This window comes from Medicago sativa, chromosome 3 (genome assembly GCF_051527215.1).
Source record: "Medicago sativa cultivar Bolivia chromosome 3, Bolivia_mono, whole genome shotgun sequence".
Lineage (NCBI taxonomy): Eukaryota > Viridiplantae > Streptophyta > Magnoliopsida > Fabales > Fabaceae > Medicago > Medicago sativa.
Genome location: NC_140751.1, coordinates 15,232,989 through 15,239,243, shown reverse-complemented (window position 1 = coordinate 15,239,243; position 6,255 = coordinate 15,232,989). Strand labels below are relative to the sequence as shown.

The 6,255-nt window shown below is 29.1% G+C and overlaps 1 long non-coding RNA gene and 1 pseudogene across 1 annotated transcript; both read right to left on the bottom strand.

The window, feature by feature from the left end:
- Positions 1–1,420: 1,420 nt before the first annotated feature.
- LOC146936028 (uncharacterized) lies at positions 1,421–3,012 on the bottom strand. The gene is made up of 2 exons (XR_015030426.1): positions 2,917–3,012; positions 1,421–1,789 (listed from the first exon to the last, which is right to left on the bottom strand). It is a non-coding gene; the product is annotated as an uncharacterized LOC146936028 (long non-coding RNA).
- Positions 3,013–3,156: 144 nt separating this feature from the next.
- On the bottom strand, positions 3,157–5,072 carry LOC146936027 (nuclear poly(A) polymerase 3-like; annotated as a pseudogene).
- Positions 5,073–6,255: the final 1,183 nt, after the last annotated feature.

Genomic DNA, 6,255 nt, shown 5'->3' with positions numbered 1-6,255 from the left:
GAATTGGTTCGCATAAATTCCTCTATAATTCCTCGAAATCCATGAACTGAAATAAGTGAAAATTGAAGAAAGTGGAAGATGAGGTTGAGTATGAGATAAAGATAAGAAAACCTGTGTTGATGCAAATAAATTGGCTTAAATATGTGTCTAGTCCCTGCAAATAGGCCGCAGTTGAATTTTAGTCCATGTACTTACTAATCCTCCCAATTTACCACTGCAAATATTAATCACATATAATTTGGTCCTAATTAAGAAAACTTGCGTACGTGGCAGATGATTTGAGACGTGAGATTTACGTGGCATGTAGTGACTGCGAAACTGTCAGGCTGACTCAACATTGTTATACACATAGAAGCAAACTGAGAAAAGTAAACTTTGTGATACACATAGAAGCAAATAACTTGAAAAAACTTGTATTATGATACATCAAGGATAAATATGACAAATAAATATTGTGATACATAAAAAAGTTGAGAAAAGTAAATTTTGATAAACAAACAAATACAAACAAGGATTGGTTAACATTGTGATACATATAAGTTTAACAAAGTTGTATTGTGATGCAAGTTGAGAAAATTAAGCTTTGTGATACATACATATACAAATAAGTTGAGAAAACTTGTATTATGATACATCAAGGATAAATATGAAAAACAAATATTGTGATACATAAACAAGTTGAGAAAAGTAAATTTTGATAAACAAACAAATACAAACAAGGAAAGCTTAACTTCGTGATACACACAAGTTTAGAAAAGTAGTGTTGTGATGCAAGTTCAGAAAAGTAAGCTATGTGATACATACATATACAAATAAATTGAGAAAACTTGTATTATGATACATCAAGAATAAATATGACAAACAAATATTGTGATACATAAACAAGTTGAAGATAGTAAATTTTGATAAACACACAAATATAAACAAAGATTGCCGAAGATTGTAATACATACATGTTTAGAAAAGTTGTATTGTAATACAAGTTGAAAAAAGTAAGATTTGTGATACATACATATACAAATAAGTTGAGAAAACTTGTAAAATAACCCATCAAGGATAAATATGACAAACAAATACTGTAATACCTAAACAAGTTTGAGAAAATTTAAGTTTGATAAATAAACAAATACAAACAAGGATTAGCTAACATTGTGATACATATAAGTTTAGAAAAGTTTTATTGTGATTCATGTTGAGAAAAGTAAGGTTTGTGATACATACAGATACAATTAAGTTGAAAAAACTTATATTATGATACATCAATGATAAATATGACAAACAAATTTTGTGATACAAAAACAAGTTGAGAAAAAATAAATTTTGATAAATACCCTTAACCGAGACTAGAAACCAGAAGAGAGATAAGACACAAAAGTAGAATGAGAGTAATGTATTTGACTAATATAAGTAACAAAATAAATGCAGCAACCTGAACCAAACACTCAATTTTGTAGGGTCTACATGTTCAATATTGTGAGTATCTTTGACTAATTTTCTTACTAACCAATTTTTTTCTAAAAAATTTTATATCTTAAACAGTCAATCATCAAATTAAGTAATCATTGTGAAGCTATAAGGCTAAGAGGATGGACAACTCCATTTTTCCAAAAGAATCTCCGTAGCTATTTCCAAAAATAATCTTTCTAAACTCATTCTTTACAAAATCTATGTCATTGAAATCGTTCTTGACATCTTTCAAGCCCCAATAGAAAACCATGTTTGGTTCTTTTATGTTTTTATCAACATATTCTGTATGGTTGAGATCACAAAAACATCTTGTCCACTCGACCTGCAACATACAAAATGTGTCAACATTTCTTTATTTGTCCCAACAATTTTGGATTGTTTAAATAACCATGACTATATATACCAGGTAGCCATATGTAACCATTTGAGCTACTAACAACGGAACGAAAACGTGGAAAGTGCGATTTGACCCATCCTACCCAATCTCTAAGCTCACAGTGATCACGAGTAGAGAGATGAATCTTGATGAAATGTGAATATGTTTTTTAGTATGGAAAAGGCTTAAATACATTATCCCAAGAGAAATAAGAGTGATTATGTTGTTAATTATCTTCCAGGACTATATAAATAAAACATGTTTATAAAATAAGAGGGATGTTATTGTATTACAATATTTATAAACATGTTTTATGTTAACAATTGCTTATGGAAACATGTTTATAACATAAATAAATAAAAAGTGTTGTGATGATAAACATCTCTCTCATTTTATAATAAACAATAATCTAAGGTCTTTGGACTATATAAGCACATCTCTTTCTTATGCAACTCCGTTAATGATTCTGTTAAAAGTAAAAGTCAATGTTTTTTATATGTTATAGATAATCTTCAACATAGTGTCTACTGAATCGGTGAATGTAATTTCCATTAAAACCTAATATTGATATGTAACTCAAATGTAGTAGTCTAAATTTTTAAAACAACATTATACATCTTTACTTACCTCGGGGACATATTGTAAATTGAGCCAAGCATATGAAAGATCTATCAAAATCTCGTCAAATTTAAAGCGCAAAAGAGGTATTTTAGCATTGTTAACACATAAAAATTCTGATACTTCAAGTCTTCTTTTGAGCATGTGGTGTAACAACTCATAAAAGTCTTCTTGTGTATACATATCATATTCCACAAGAATTAAGAAAATTAACACAAAGGCTTAAAGAAAGTAATATCAAAAAAGATTTTAATAACTTATAACAATAGAAACAAAGTTAGGTGCAACACACAAAACATCAATGTCAGACTCCGATGTGTGAATCTTAATAGTGTGACAAGTATAGAAAGAAAGAAAAAAATGTTAAACAAGTGATCAAGTTTAACAATCATGAAATGACACTACTAGTACGTAATTAAACATAAATCCAGACAAATTCTGTAAATAATACTTACTCCAAGGCCATAAGATCCGTATATCAATATTGTGCAAATGTAGCAGCAATGTGATGTTTCTCTACAGCCTCCTTGATCCATGATGAGACTATCTGAATATGATATTTTATTAATAGAATAAAAATAAAGAAAAGTAAATTTTGATAAATACCCTTAACCGAGACTAGAAACCAGAAGAGAGATAAGACACAAAAGTAGAATGAGAGTAATGTATTTGACTAATATAAGTAACAAAATAAATGCAGCAACCTGAACCAAACACTCAATTTTGTAGGGTCTACATGTTCAATATTGTGAGTATCTTTGACTAATTTTCTTACTAACCAATTTTTTTCTAAAAAATTTTATATCTTAAACAGTCAATCATCAAATTAAGTAATCATTGTGAAGCTATAAGGCTAAGAGGATGGACAACTCCATTTTTCCAAAAGAATCTCCGTAGCTATTTCCAAAAATAATCTTTCTAAACTCATTCTTTACAAAATCTATGTCATTGAAATCGTTCTTGACATCTTTCAAGCCCCAATAGAAAACCATGTTTGGTTCTTTTATGTTTTTATCAACATATTCTGTATGGTTGAGATCACAAAAACATCTTGTCCACTCGACCTGCAACATACAAAATGTGTCAACATTTCTTTATTTGTCCCAACAATTTTGGATTGTTTAAATAACCATGACTATATATACCAGGTAGCCATATGTAACCATTTGAGCTACTAACAACGGAACGAAAACGTGGAAAGTGCGATTTGACCCATCCTACCCAATCTCTAAGCTCACAGTGATCACGAGTAGAGAGATGAATCTTGATGAAATGTGAATATGTTTTTTAGTATGGAAAAGGCTTAAATACATTATCCCAAGAGAAATAAGAGTGATTATGTTGTTAATTATCTTCCAGGACTATATAAATAAAACATGTTTATAAAATAAGAGGGATGTTATTGTATTACAATATTTATAAACATGTTTTATGTTAACAATTGCTTATGGAAACATGTTTATAACATAAATAAATAAAAAGTGTTGTGATGATAAACATCTCTCTCATTTTATAATAAACAATAATCTAAGGTCTTTGGACTATATAAGCACATCTCTTTCTTATGCAACTCCGTTAATGATTCTGTTAAAAGTAAAAGTCAATGTTTTTTATATGTTATAGATAATCTTCAACATAGTGTCTACTGAATCGGTGAATGTAATTTCCATTAAAACCTAATATTGATATGTAACTCAAATGTAGTAGTCTAAATTTTTAAAACAACATTATACATCTTTACTTACCTCGGGGACATATTGTAAATTGAGCCAAGCATATGAAAGATCTATCAAAATCTCGTCAAATTTAAAGCGCAAAAGAGGTATTTTAGCATTGTTAACACATAAAAATTCTGATACTTCAAGTCTTCTTTTGAGCATGTGGTGTAACAACTCATAAAAGTCTTCTTGTGTATACATATCATATTCCACAAGAATTAAGAAAATTAACACAAAGGCTTAAAGAAAGTAATATCAAAAAAGATTTTAATAACTTATAACAATAGAAACAAAGTTAGGTGCAACACACAAAACATCAATGTCAGACTCCGATGTGTGAATCTTAATAGTGTGACAAGTATAGAAAGAAAGAAAAAAATGTTAAACAAGTGATCAAGTTTAACAATCATGAAATGACACTACTAGTACGTAATTAAACATAAATCCAGACAAATTCTGTAAATAATACTTACTCCAAGGCCATAAGATCCGTATATCAATATTGTGCAAATGTAGCAGCAATGTGATGTTTCTCTACAGCCTCCTTGATCCATGATGAGACTATCTGAATATGATATTTTATTAATAGAATAAAAATAAAGAAAAGTAAATTTTGATAAATACCCTTAACCGAGACTAGAAACCAGAAGAGAGATAAGACACAAAAGTAGAATGAGAGTAATGTATTTGACTAATATAAGTAACAAAATAAATGCAGCAACCTGAACCAAACACTCAATTTTGTAGGGTCTACATGTTCAATATTGTGAGTATCTTTGACTAATTTTCTTACTAACCAATTTTTTTCTAAAAAATTTTATATCTTAAACAGTCAATCATCAAATTAAGTAATCATTGTGAAGCTATAAGGCTAAGAGGATGGACAACTCCATTTTTCCAAAAGAATCTCCGTAGCTATTTCCAAAAATAATCTTTCTAAACTCATTCTTTACAAAATCTATGTCATTGAAATCGTTCTTGACATCTTTCAAGCCCCAATAGAAAACCATGTTTGGTTCTTTTATGTTTTTATCAACATATTCTGTATGGTTGAGATCACAAAAACATCTTGTCCACTCGACCTGCAACATACAAAATGTGTCAACATTTCTTTATTTGTCCCAACAATTTTGGATTGTTTAAATAACCATGACTATATATACCAGGTAGCCATATGTAACCATTTGAGCTACTAACAACGGAACGAAAACGTGGAAAGTGCGATTTGACCCATCCTACCCAATCTCTAAGCTCACAGTGATCACGAGTAGAGAGATGAATCTTGATGAAATGTGAATATGTTTTTTAGTATGGAAAAGGCTTAAATACATTATCCCAAGAGAAATAAGAGTGATTATGTTGTTAATTATCTTCCAGGACTATATAAATAAAACATGTTTATAAAATAAGAGGGATGTTATTGTATTACAATATTTATAAACATGTTTTATGTTAACAATTGCTTATGGAAACATGTTTATAACATAAATAAATAAAAAGTGTTGTGATGATAAAAATCTCTCTCATTTTATAATAAACAATAATCTAAGGTCTTTGGACTATATAAGCACATCTCTTTCTTATGCAACTCCGTTAATGATTCTGTTAAAAGTAAAAGTCAATGTTTTTTATATGTTATAGATAATCTTCAACATAGTGTCTACTGAATCGGTGAATGTAATTTCCATTAAAACCTAATATTGATATGTAACTCAAATGTAGTAGTCTAAATTTTTAAAACAACATTATACATCTTTACTTACCTCGGGGACATATTGTAAATTGAGCCAAGCATATGAAAGATCTATCAAAATCTCGTCAAATTTAAAGCGCAAAAGAGGTATTTTAGCATTGTTAACACATAAAAATTCTGATACTTCAAGTCTTCTTTTGAGCATGTGGTGTAACAACTCATAAAAGTCTTCTTGTGTATACATATCATATTCCACAAGAATTAAGAAAATTAACACAAAGGCTTAAAGAAAGTAATATCAAAAAAGATTTTAATAACTTATAACAATAGAAACAAAGTTAGGTGCAACACACAAAACATCAATGTCAGACTCCGATGTGTGA